The sequence below is a fragment of the Pseudorca crassidens genome, chromosome 2 (genome assembly GCF_039906515.1).
Source record: "Pseudorca crassidens isolate mPseCra1 chromosome 2, mPseCra1.hap1, whole genome shotgun sequence".
In the NCBI taxonomy this organism is placed as follows: Eukaryota; Metazoa; Chordata; class Mammalia; order Artiodactyla; family Delphinidae; genus Pseudorca; species Pseudorca crassidens.
In genome coordinates, this window is record NC_090297.1 from 134,801,866 (window position 1) to 134,815,036 (window position 13,171).

The window sequence follows — 13,171 nt, forward strand, 5'->3', positions numbered from 1 at the left end:
GTTACTAATGCACCTATGACTGATTTTCTGCTTTTCTAAATCCACTGTCACTCTTTGCTGGCTCAAGTTCTCTCAGGATCTGTCTCTACTTGTGCTAAAGGTCATGTAATTCCATGCTGAATAAGCAAGACTCAGGGGTGTGATAATAAAAACAACTTTACTTTGTTCTTCCACTGTCCTTCTCTATCCGTTCTGTGAGGGAAATCCTTCTCTTACTCCTGGATAAAACTCAAGAAGTTCCCATGACTTTTCTGATCAATTTTAGTTAATAAAAAGTCAGAACTCACGTTAGCTGACAAACAGTGTTAATTCAGTAATAAAATGTCCAGTGCAATATATGAATCAACATTTCTATCTTTACCCAAAGGTGTGACTGCTACCCTCTCCTGTCTAGGGCTTCCTGCATTTTTGCTGTCTCCTTCCAGGAGGGAGCAAGGTGCTTTTCTTTTTCTGTCTGGACTATCTCCATTTCCTCAAGTTTGCTGCCCTACCCGGGGTGGAAGGCAGGAAGTCGGGGAGGCGTGGAGGAGCTGTGAGGCTTATAAGAACATTCTCACCTGACTGCTACTGTTGTCAGGTGGATGTTTAAAGCCAATTCTTTCTCTTGGGGTATTTCCCTGGCTTCTTTAAAGGATCTCCTGCCTGGCTGCCATAGCTGCAACTCCCTGGATGTGCGTCTTGCCTCTCCTTCAGCTGGCCACTCCCAAGGTCCCCTCATCTTTGGTTCCCAGACAAATACTCTTCTTTCTCTGGATTTCACTCACTCCTTCAGCCACCCTCTTGGGAGGATTCCTTCCATTTTAATTTCTTTTTTTAAAAAGGAAAATACCTATTCTTTATTTTCAAATATTTATTTTTTTGAATGGTTCATATAGTCACATTTTTTACTGACAAGTTGCTCTAGTAACCCAAAGAAGTGAAGGAGAAATCAGCTGCCTCACCACCCAGATATTGATTTGTTCAGACGTTTCAATGCCTTATGATACAATAAAACCACGAACATTTTCTTAAAAAAAGTTCGAAATTTTAAAAATATAAGAGACTACAACTGATAAGTCTCCCTCTTACTCCCTGTCATTAGTTTCCTTCCATATTGACAGCCAGTGTTAACAGTCTCTTCTGTACCTCTGTAGAGATATTATATGTATGTATAAGCAAATGTTATATATCTTCCCACCTTAAGTCGAAGAGTAGAATACTATTGACATGGGTCCCACAGCTAGTTCCTGGGATTCACTAATCTCTGGCTCCCCTTTTAGAGCAAGGAATACTTAATTTCACGAGTACCGTCAGATACTCAGAACAGAAGCTGCTGTACTTTTTCCAGGCCCAATTCCTGGAATAGTCTCAGACTACTCCGGTGTCCAAATTCTGAAGCACATATGTAGCTCTCCTCAAAGCCCCTCTCTCACTAGCTTGAAGTAAGGAAAAAGCTACCTCTGCATTTCCACTGCCTGTTCTCCCCTCAAAAGTCTTCCCCTCAAATCCTCTGAATCTACAATCCCTCAATTCTTTCATATCAGTGACCAGGTTGAAGGATCTTTGGTGAAGTTATGTGAAGAATCACATAACTGGTCTCATATTACTCCTTTGAAAATGTGCTTCTTGGAGTCCCGTCACATAACTTACTCTGGTTGCTGCTATCAGTTTGCCTTAGGGCTTCACTCAAAAACTGTAATTTAACATTTTTCCAAAGAAGACATGCAGATGGACAACAGGTACATGAAAAGATGCTCTATATGGCTAATCAGCAGGAAAATGCAAATCAAAACCACAGGGAGATGTCACCTCACACTTGTTATAATGGCTATTATCAAAGAGACAAGAGATAACAAGTGCTGATGAGGACATAGAGCAAAGGGAACCCTTGTACGTTGCTGGTGAATATGTAAATTTAGTGCAGCCACTACTACGGAAAAAAATATGGAAGTTCCTCAAAAAGTTAAAAATAGAATTGCAATATGATCCAGCAATTCCATTTCTGGGTATTCATTTTTTTTTTTTTTTTTTGCGGTATGTGGGCCTCTCACTGTGTGGCCTCTCCCGTTGCGGAGCACAGGCTCCGGACGCGCAGGCTCAGCGGCCATGGCTCACGGGCTCAGCTGCTCCGCGGCATGTGGGATCCTCCCGGACCGGGGCACGAACCTGTGTCCCCTGCATCGGCAGGCGGACTCTCAACCACTGCGCCACCAAGGAAGCCCCTGGGTATTTGAGGTATTTCATTTGAATAAAATGAAAACACTTAACTTGTAAAGATATATTCACCCCATGTTCATCGCAGCATTATTTATAATAGTCAAGATACGGAAACAAACTAAGTGCTTATCAACAGATGAATGGCTAAAGAAAATGTGATATACATATATATATATATATATGCCACAACATTCTATTATTCAGCCATAAAAAAGATGAAATCTTGCCATTTGTGACAACATGGATGGACTATGAAGGCATTGTGCTAAGTGAAATAACTCAGACCGAGAAAGACAAATGCCATACAATCTCACATGTGGAATCTAAAAACAAAAACAAAAATAAAAGAAAAACCAAACTCATAGATACAGAGAACATACTGGTGGATGCCAGAGGTGGGGAAGTGGGGGCAGAAGAAATGGATGAAGGAAATCAAAAGGTACAAGCTTCCAGTTATAAAATAAATAAGTCATGGAGTTGTAATGTACAGCACAGTGACTACAGTCAGTGATACTGTATTTCATATTTGAAAGTTGCTGAGAGAGTAAATCTTAAAAGTTCTCATCACAAGAAAAACAATTCTGGTACTATGTGTGGTGATGGATGTTAACTAGATTTATTGTGATATCATTCTGCAATATATACAAATAACAAATCATTATGTTGTACACCTGAAACCAATATAAAGTTTTGTATGTCAATTATATATCATTTGAAAAAGGAATGATGAAATTAAAAATTGCAACTTAATATTCTTGTTAATAACAGTCAAATATGGTTAAATGCTGCCTTTATAGATATCCCTATTCTCCTTTCACTCTCTGGATTTCCTGTCAAATGACTTCTCTGACCAATATTACCTTGGCTTGTGTGCTCAAGCATACACACTCACACATACACAAATATTTATATATATGAAGATAAATGACTATGTCTCTGTTTTATTGTCAAAGAAAGTTCTTACTGATAAATTTTAGTTTTTTTATAGTTCTGCACATCAGAACACCAAATGCCCTAGAAAATTCAAAACTAAGCCAAAAGACTGAATCTAGAAAAAGAAAGTAACCAGAAAACCCATCCCTAAATTTGGTGTCTGCATAGTTTGTTAGAATTGAAGGGAAATTTGCAGTCTGAATGGTTGAATTTATTATTGAAAAGGTGGTGGACAAGAATACAGATCAGATTTGACACCTAGGCTTGACATTTCAATTGAAATGTCTTTAGCCATTCCTGACACATAATTTCATTCAATTAACCTCAAATAGCGAATGACATCACCATAGCTATATCTCTCTATTTCTCTATTTGTTATGTCTAGAGATCAATGTCAAATATTACATTCTCAGGAGAGAAAACATGTAGCTATTCACTCCAAATTTAATTAAATCCAACAAACATTCAATTAAATTCAACAAATATTGAGTGCCTAGTATATGCAAGGCACATATTCAGTTGATAAAAAATAGTAAAAATAACCAACATTTTTGAGCACCTTCTGTGCACGAAGTACCATGCTATGCTATGTCCTTTACATGTGTTGTTTCTTTTAACCCTCACAAAACCTTATGGAGTAGTAGGTACAATTGTAATCTCTACTAGACAGATGTGGAAACTGAGGCACAAAGAGGTTAAGTAACTTGACCAAAGTTATTTGATTTGATCCAGGTCTACGTGACTCCAAAGTTTATGCTCTTAAACCACTGTGAAGGAAACAAAGAGCTTTATAGTCTAACGTGACAAAGGTGTGTAATATAAATGCAGAACTATCTATGGTAGGTACAGTCCTAAGGAGGTACACAGCATTGTGGAGTTCAGGGGTGCACTCAGTACCTGCAAAGGATGAACAGTCATGGAATTTTTCCTGCAGTAGGTAGCTTTTGAGCTCGTACTTAAGGAATGTGGCAGAAATTGCAAACCAGGGTGATATGTGATCCAGGTTATGGAACAAAGGTCTAGAAGTAGGAATGAACGGGCCATGTCTGAGATGGAAACTGGCTTGAACATTACATCCAGTTAGGGAAATAATAATAGCCACTCTTTATTTCTCTCTTTTATGTGCCAGGCTCTTGACAGATGTTATTTCTAATCTTTAAGACAACCCTATATGGTAGGTATAATTAGTCATGATTTATGGACAATAAAATGGAGGTTTTTGAGGTCATGGGCAAGTGATGGAGTCAAGATTTGAATTGGAATCTTCCTGACACCATATCCTTGCCCTTTCTATTTTTTTGTGCTGCCTTATTTTAGGAAGTTAGAAAGCTTGGATGGTGTCATATTGAGAAAAGCCTTAACGACTGAGGTGAGGAATTTTTACTTACCTTGGCAGGCACAGGCAGGGCAGGGACAAAACTCAGGCTGAACTCTAGGAAGACTGCTGAAATCATTTGGGCAGGAGAAATGAGAGCCTGAATTAGAAGAGCAGTGGTGCACCTGGACAACAGGGAAGTGGATTTAAGAAATATGTATTATTGGTATTTAGAGACAATAGCTGATTGGGTAGGAGCAAGGCATAGAGAAGAATATATAGTATTTTAAAACTTTTTATTCTCTTAGTTCTCAGAAGTGTGTTTGCAATGGCCATTAACAGAAATACAGGACAGAAAGAGGAGCTGGCTTTGTGGGATTGAGGAGTGGGAAAACACATGAACTTAATTTGGGAGTTGGAGGTACCGATGACTTCTGTATCTATGTGGAGATGGGTAAGACAGTTGGAGATTCAGTCTGAAATTTTGGGCTAAGATCAAGTTCTCCAAGAAAGTTGAGAGTCAAAGCTACAGTACTCAACAAAGAATATAAAGACTATAAAGACACCAAGATCTTGGTGTCTTCTAAGAAGTAGGAAAAAAAGGGAGCTACCTTAAATACCTATTATGTGCCTAGCACTACTGGCAGGGTAACAAACCTTTCCTCATTAAGCTTCCAATCTTGTTCAAGAGATGAATTACACTCATGAAAGAGCAAACAGTACAAAACAATATACTCAGGAGCCAACCTGTAGGGTATAAACAACAGGAGTTATGGGATGTTGAAAAGGAGAGGGGTTGATGTGCTGAAGTTCTTTTCAAAGTGAAGGAGAGGCCAAAGATCAGTACAAGGTATAAGAGGTGGAAATTGTGCATAGGCTGATATGAGGATAGCATTGCTCCCTACACAGTGACAGGAATTTTGGTGTTTTCTCTGTTGCCCAGGGGGTAGTATGGAGGTGAAAAAGATATAAATAGCCTTTGGAGTAAGGGAGACCTCAAATTTTACATCTGCTTTTTATTGATGGTGTAATATTGGGCAAATTACTTAGCTTTTCAGCACTTTAAAAAAATGAGTATAATACTTAATAAGATGGTTGAATAAATTCAGTAAAATAACATGAAAAGCATCTATCCCACTGCTTTACATAGGAAGGTTGGGGAAAACTTAATTAACTCTCTCCTTATGTTGTTTTTCTTGCTACCACTTGCACCACTGGGATACCCACATTTCCTGTTTTTCCCCCCAGCACAGCTTCCTGGAGACACAGTACACATTTTACATATGTGCAGGATTTTTGTACATCCATTTACCTCCTATTCAGGCACAGCTATAGGCCCTAAGAGAGCGGGCAGTTACTGCCTCCAGCTTTTATTAAGATCCACTCGACAAGCATTTATTGAGCACCTACAATGTTCCAGTTACTATGCTAGGCCCTGTTGGTGTATAAAGAGAAGAGAAAAAAAAGAGTCCTCAAGATGAGAAACAGTCTCTGGATAAATAGCTATATGAGTTCAGAAGGTGGAGGAAAGTGAAGGGTGGAGGGCTTGTGTGCAGTGAGCACCTAGCAAAAGGTGGCATTATTTGCAAAAGAGATGTCATTTAAGCTAAGTCTTCACAGATCATAGAATTCACCATGTAGAGATTGGGGAAAGTGGTTAAGGATGGTAGAAGATATGGTGATCATAGAGTCTCTTAAAGCACAGTTATATCAATGCCAACACCTAAGGGGAGGAAACTCCGTTTTACTTGCTCTGGAGTCTTAAGCCACTAGACAGAGTGCGTGCTGAACAGAATTGTAACCCTCGCGAATGAAACGGCCACAGTGCCAGCAGTGGGTAACTGCCGCAGCCGCAGAGCTGCAATTACTCTGAAACTGACTGGGGTACAGAAGATTTATTTGGACAACTGGTGAAACATCATAAACACTGAGAAGCTGCAATTTTCAGACTTCGAGCTTATCCTTGTCATAACCCCAGCTTGTTTTTTTTCGGCCGGGGGTGAAATGCGCAGCCAGAAGGCCCACTTAGATGAAAGAGGGCGGGGGGGGGGGCGGGGGGTGAGGGGAAGGTCTCCGCTGCGGATCTACTTTGGCTCCTCCCAAGACCTGCAAGGCTCAACCTTCGCCACACCAAACATGGCGCCCTCGAGCTTCCTCTCCTCGTTTTATCTCACACTCGCCTTTTGGCCACACTTAGCATGGCCCTAACCGAAGGTTGCATTCCTCTGGAACCGACTCGGGACACTTCTCGCGAGTTTTGCCTGGACACACCCCCCCGCCCCCCCCCCACTGCTCCCGCCCTGCCTCGCGCCGCCGCCACCGCCACTGCCGCTGGCGCCGCTCCTCCTCCGTGTCAGTTGTTGGGCTGTAATGGCGACTGGGCCGCCGCTGCTGAAGTGACTCCCGGGCGGGGGAGCCGGGCCAGACCTGCGCCAGAGGGAACTGCAGAGAGCCGCAGCTCAGGGGGTGGCTTGCTGTGGGGGAGGGGAGGCAGCCTTTCCGCCTCTCCTTCCTTCTCTGCAGACCCGCGGATCCCGGGAGCCGGTGCGAGGCGGGCACCCGGTGCGTCCCCGGAGCGGGGAGGCCAGGGCCGGGCAGCCCTGGGGCCGGTCGGGGCGGCGTCACTGCACCCTCCGCCAGGCCCCGCGGGATGCACCGTGGGGGCCGAGGGCGGAGGCGACACTCTCAGGTGAGCTGCGGGAGGACCTGGCTGGGACCGCGGATGCTCGCTTAGCCTTCGCTGCCTCTGTCCGCGGTCCCGGGTCGGCGGGGGAGGCGGGGCGGGGCGCCAGGAGCCCTGGCCCAGTCTGGCGTCCCCCTCGAGGAGCCTCCCTGGGTCCTAGGCTTTGCTAGGAGGGCCATTCTGAGACCTAGGTTTCAGGTCCCACCGGTGCCTGCAGTAGACGGGATTTCCTTCCTTATCTGCCAGTGCCTGTCCCCCCCTCCCTCGCCCCTCCTCTCTTCTGCAAAAGGTGTGAGATACCTCTCGCCCTTGCTCTCCGGAGAAGTGTCTCGTCTTCATTTGGATATCTGGCATATTTTGGGAAATCCCGGGGTACTGGCTCCAGTGGCAAGGATGACTAGTTTCTGTTCCTTTTTGGTGGGGATAAACATTTTCAAGCATAGGGAAAACTTTGATCTTCTTTGGCAGCTGCTGAATGTAGTCTGTCCATTAATTCACAAGTGATGTAGGGGGAGATTTAAAAAGCTTGTACGCTTTGAAAGTTGTCACTATTTTCCCCTGGCCTCTTTGAAGTGTAGCCTAACATGCTAAATGATATTTAGCTAATGTCACAAATATGGGTTGGAATTTGGCTGGCTTTTCGGATAGGAGGTTGCACATAGGTATAGATTTTGATGTGGTTTTTGTGTAGCAGCAAATCCTCCATATAGGAAAAAACACGTTGTCAGGAATAGTGATCAGTATCCACGTCTGTACTCCACCTGATTGTTTTGTTTTGATGGTGATCCTCGTTTTGAATTTGGAAAAGTCGTTAATGGTTATGTTGCCATGTTAACGATACCTCCTCCAGCCCTGTATTTTAAGGGTTTTTAAAGAATGGCTATTTTAGGCAGGCCTAGTAAGAGCTTGAAAAGCTTTGTAGAGCAATTAAAATACTCTCCATTAAAATAATTTCTTAGTTTAAAATATTGTGTTTAAACAAGGCAATGTGCTGCTAATAACATGAGATTGTGACTTTGGGGGATTGGTTGTTAGACCTATGGTAGAAGTTGCTTCAAGCCCATGGGTATGTAATAATTAGTTTTGGTGTGCTAAATTTACAAACTCCGTTCAGTGTAATAAAATAAATCTGAACCATTGAACCGTCATTGCATTGCATTTAAGATACTTTAATCAGATACATAAACATCAAGCTAGAATACATTGTATGTGTGGATAAATACATATGTATCTCAACTTTTCATAGTGAGTAGCACGGCTTGTGTTTGTAATAATGGTGAGTTATAGTATGTATACAATTTCATACATATGTTGAAGAATTTTTCTGATTCTCTGAGATATATTGGTGCGTAGTGTTATGTAAGAGCATTAATACTTGAACAGCCAGCCTCCTGTGGGGTAATTAATTTATGAGTTATGAGTTTAGAATTTTTTTCTAATGGTCTGATTGCTAGTCTTTTGACCATTTTATAACACTTTTACCATATCATGGACAGAAGAAAGGAGATGAAGTCCCTATCTAACGAATTTTGTTGTTTGTTACATAGCTGTAAGTTATAGTGGGAGCAAAAAGAAACTGCTGTCTAAAATAACTTACATCGTTTTTTGGTGTGCCTCTACATAAATTATTTAGTGCTCAGAGCAATTTTGTGAGGTAGATTTGACAAATGTCCTTATTTTGTAGTTGTGGAAATTGACAAGGAATAAATAAATGAACAAGGAAGTTCATTTATTTATGTGAATGATGGTCTTATTTCCACAGATGATCTAAGACTTTAAAATTTTTCTTTATTTTTATTGACATACTGGTTTCAGGCGTATAGCATAATGATTCGACCTTTGTATTTATTGCAAAGTGATCACGTCTAGTTAACGTCATAGAATTAGTTTTATTTAAAATTGAATATTAATATAGATACTTCTGGCATTTGGTTTTTTAAAATCTAAAAGATTGTGACAAGCTACTAGTTCCTTACGTGGATAACTGTCGGTACTTTAAAAACATTAGTATTTTCATAGCATTATGTTAATTAGTAACAAGCTATGAATTATTGTAGTGAATTGCTCTACTTCTGTATGTACTTTTTGCTTGAACAGTGTTCTTAAGAAATTGTAGTTAATTTGTCATCTCTCATTTTGTTTGGATACTCAGAGTCCTGTCATCTTTTTTTTTTTTTTTTTTAACATCTTTATTGGGGTATAATTGCCTTACAATGGTGTGTTAGTTTCTGCTTTATAACAAAGTACCTGTCATCTTTAGTACTTCAGATCGTTTATATTCTTGGTTAGCTAAAACAAATATTCAAGCCACATGGTCAGCAGCATAACTGAAAAGTAGGGACATCTTGGTGATTTTATTATAGAATTGATGATTTAAAAAGTTAACTTACCATCTATACTTGTGATTGCTATTTTTGCCTTGTGGGGCAAGTCGTGAAGTCATTTTCTTTATTGACTTTTTTTTACAAAGTCAATTTCTAGTGTCACAAATCACTCCCGAAACCTGAATAATCAAAAGATTGCATAGGTTTTTTTGCATTAATATTTTTGTTCGTTATCACAAGTATAACTTCACATTTGCTAGTGGTTACTTTGGGTTATTATTTGCCTTTCTCATCTAGTGTGTAAGTTCCATGATGGCAGAGATTGTCTATTAACTGTTGTGCACCCAGTGCCTAGCACATAGTAAAATAGTCAATAAATATTGGCTGAATAAATTGACTAGAGAGTGGTCTTGGCATAGTATTTAAACAAAACAAAACACTAGTTCATGGTTCCTAGGCACACATCAACTCTTCTTAGGAATATAGTCCATAGATAAAGTCAAGTTTGCTAGGTGGCAGGGGAATGACAGACTGGTATTAAAAGGTTGCTGAGAATAAGCCACAGGTAGATCCTGAAAACTTTATTGACTATTTTAATGATTTGCTTAGATGTTCTGACAATAGTTATTGTAATTTAAAGAAAATGGAAGCTTTAAGACCCTGACCTGTTATACTAGTACTATAATTATAGGCTTGTAATAATTTTAAGTCTCTTTTAATTACAGCATTGGGAGTTTTAAATCTTAAAGGCTAGCTAGTCCAATTCCCACGTTTTATATGTAAGTAAACAGAGTTCATATGGAGGAAATATCTCACCCATAGTTGATTTCATAACTGGATGAAGACTCCACTATACAGCTGTGAAGTCTACATTTGTTTAATATGAAGATAATTATCCAATTAGAGGATAATTGTGAACAACCGGCAATCTCTTCTATGTAAGTGTTAACTAAAAACTCAAAAAACAGGCCTCACTCTTCATGAATCAAATATTTATTTATTTATTTTTGGCTGTGTTGGATCTTCGTTGCTGCGCGCGGGCCTTCTCTAGTTGGTGGTGAGCGGGGGCTAATCTTCGTTGTGATGCGCGGGCTTCTCAATGCAGTGGCTTCTCTTGTTGCGGAGCATGGGCTCCAGGCGCATGGGCTTCAGTAGTTGTGGCACGTGGGCTCAGTAGTTGTGGCTTCTGGGCTCTAGAGTGCAGGCTCAGTAGTTATGGCACATGGGCTTAGTTGCTCCGTGGCATGTGGGATCTTCCTGGACCAGGGCTAAACCATGTCCCCTGCAGTGACAGGTGGGTTCTTAACTGCTGCGCCACCAGGGAAGCCCCCCAAAATATTTTTTAACCTAAATATGAATCTCAAACTTCTCCTCTGTCATTGGGACTATAAATTGGTGCAACTGTTTCTGGAAGGAAATTTGGCATCACCTATCAAAATTAAAAGTGCACATATTCGTTGATAGAGTCATTTCATTTTTAGGAGTTTATCTTACAGAAAATTTAACACAAGAGCACTAGAACAAATCTATAAGGATGTTCATTTTAGCATTATTACAAATAAATGTCTACAACATTTATAAGTAACAAAAAAAAATCCTAAATGTTTGTTGGTAGGGGAATAGTTAAAATTACAGTGACATACAATGCACTTGTTAATAGATTGAGGGATAGATATATTTACTTGATGAGAAGTAGCTGAGTGTTTCTTTGAGCACAGGAACCATGCAGCCAACTTTCTGGGTTCAAATCCTAACCATTTATTAGCTGTGACCATTAGCAGGTTACTTAAACTCATCTATAAAGTGGATATAATTATAGTTCTCACCTGACAGGGCTGTTGTGAGAATTAAATGAGTTAATATTTAAGCCCTAAGTAAGTTCCACATAGGTGTTTGTAATTATTATTATGTTCTGACAAGGAAGAATGTTCATGATATAATATTGAGTGAAAAAAATAAGTTGTACTACACTGTGCAATATGATTCAGTGTTAAAACAAATACATAGGCAAAGAAATGTAGTTTGATTTTGTTTTGATTTTGTATGTGCATAGGAAGGGCTCTGTAAGGATAGACATTAAACTATTAGCTGTGTTTATTGCTGGGAGAGTGGATGACTTTCCTTTTTTCTTTACTTTAGGTACTTTTGTGTTGTTTATTGTAAGTGGCATTATCATTTTTGAAACTCTTTTTTCTGAAAAAGAAAATATCGAGGCAGAATTTTTCTACTATTATACAGTCACATAATGTAGTTTTGAATATAGTTTTTCAGAGAGCTACAGAGTTCATCCACAGAATATCACATGATTAGATTCTGTTTCAAAACTTTTGTTGAGGGAAGGTTAAAATTAATCTATGAAAATTCCTGATGAATGTATTTATTTTTATTCTAACTTTGTGACCTTACGTCTTATTTCTTAATTTACAAAGTAAGCACATAGGCTAGATCAGTGTTTTGTAAACCCAGGATCCCCAGACCGTGCCATGAGGTACCTGGGAGCACCGTAGTAAACTCACATGGGCACTGTTGAATACTTTTAAATTTTTGAGGGAAACTAATATTTGACAACTGTGGGTTATCTGTGGGATATTTGACGTCTGTGAGACCACTGCTTAAACTATTAGTTTGAGGTACTGTGCATGAGATTGTGCCACATTCCTTTCAATGACAGTTATGTCTTCAAAAAGCTAGGTTTTGGGGGTTGCTGTGATTAAAAGAAAGTTCTGTGCAGAAATCAGTGTGAAACAGTAAATGAAAGTGGCCGTGTCCAAAGTGATTTCAAGGTCTGAGAAATTATGTAATGTCTTTTAGGTGCACACATCCCATTAATAAGTAATTGTGGTTATTTAGTAATTAAAAGATTTCTTTTAATTTATATGTATTTTTCAAGCTGCTACTAAGTTGTTAGGACATAAATACTTACTAGGTTATATGGACCTAACTACCTAATAAATGAAACTGTTAGGTAATTTTTTGGCCTGTGGGCACTATGAAAAAATTACTGAGACACTAAGGGTTCTGTGAACTGAGAAAGCTTGGGAACCTCTTGAACTCTTTTGACTAGGACACCCATAGTAAAAAATAGATTTTCCATGGGAACATAATATACATAGATATGTATATATCTATATATAAAATGAAATGAAAGTTTCACCTAAAAAATACCCTTGCTGCTTTCAATACACCCTGATATTTTCAATTCAGTTTTATTTGGTTTCATTAAAAAATGCAGGCTCTAACGTACCAGATTGATTCTTTTTGATCTACTATGTGGTACCATTACTACATATTTGAAAAACATGAGATTAGATGACCCCTAACTTCCAGCTCTGATATGCTTTGTTCTCTGATTAGTTATAAATGAAGTTGGACTACACTTAAAACAATATAGATGAATCTCTGAAAAGTTGTGTAGATGCTACGCTTTCTTGTATGATGAATCATTTAAAATTCTATAGAGAAATAATGGTGTAAAGGAGATCTTTTTATAGATGGAAGGATATTTTTGCAACCAGAAGAGTCGGATTTATCTTTGATAAATTTGAGGTTAGGTGATTTTTAAAAAAGTTAACCACTTAAAGTTTTTGTTGTTGTTGTAAATGGACTTGTAAAAGCTCCTTTGGAATCATGGCATCTCTCCCTTTTAAAAACTAGATTGATTGATTTTTTAAAACCTACATCCTACTTTCCTTAAGCAACCATGTTTGTTTGCTTATTTAC

The 13,171-nt window shown here is 39.3% G+C and overlaps 1 protein-coding gene across 3 annotated transcripts in view; it reads left to right on the forward strand.

Moving 5' to 3' along the window:
- The first annotated feature begins 6,760 nt into the window (after nt 1-6,760).
- The window catches only part of CEP350 (centrosomal protein 350), a 139,920-nt gene continuing 133,509 nt past the window's right edge, over nt 6,761-13,171 (forward strand). For all 3 annotated transcript variants that reach the window (XM_067728801.1, XM_067728803.1, XM_067728802.1), the window contains exon 1: nt 6,761-7,133. The gene's annotated coding sequence lies outside the window, so the exon portion shown is untranslated. The remainder of the gene's footprint in view (nt 7,134-13,171) is intronic.